Source organism: Halyomorpha halys, unplaced genomic scaffold (assembly GCF_000696795.3).
Source record: "Halyomorpha halys isolate HHAL.00 unplaced genomic scaffold, Hhal_1.1 Scaffold755.1, whole genome shotgun sequence".
Taxonomy (NCBI): domain Eukaryota; kingdom Metazoa; phylum Arthropoda; class Insecta; order Hemiptera; family Pentatomidae; genus Halyomorpha; species Halyomorpha halys.
In genome coordinates this window covers 689,715-690,228 of record NW_027108003.1, presented here as the reverse complement: position 1 = coordinate 690,228, position 514 = coordinate 689,715, and the positions used below count along the sequence as shown (strand labels likewise).

Here is a 514-nt window from a genome sequence, read left to right as displayed (position 1 = left end):
CAAATAAATAGTTGTTAACTATTTTTTGTTCCTTTTGACCTTACACCTTGGCCATCTCCTTCATATTTAGAAAAATAAAAAAAAATTGTTTTCATTGTTTTTTCTAAATATGAAGATAGTCAGGGGTGGTAGTCAAAATGAAAAAAAAAAAAAAAAAAAATGGCAAATAAATAGTTGTTAACTATTTTTTGTTCCTTTTGACCTTACACCTTGGCCATCTCCTTCATATTTAGAAAAATAAAAAAAAATTGTTTTCATAATTCTCACCTTCCCGGTCTTTAAATTTTTTTTGAAAATCAGTAAAATAACAATAACATCAACACGACCCCACTAATCTACACAAAACTTAGGGACTTAAGTAGAGTGGTAGGTGAAAGTGTGTGATGCGTATGTGAAGATTTTTTTATCCTGCAATTCTATTATTTGTTTTCATTCCATAGATATTCTCCTTGCCTATACTATAAAATTAAATTTGAATTTATTTATAATCTTTAAATTTCTTTCTTGAGACTGG

At 27.4% G+C, this 514-nt stretch overlaps 1 protein-coding gene across 1 annotated transcript in view; it reads left to right on the top strand.

Annotated features, from left to right (window-relative positions):
• LOC106685916 (uncharacterized) overlaps positions 1-514 on the top strand; it is a gene marked incomplete at its 5' end in the record, with an annotated part of 22,974 nt that overhangs the window by 5,475 nt on the left and 16,985 nt on the right.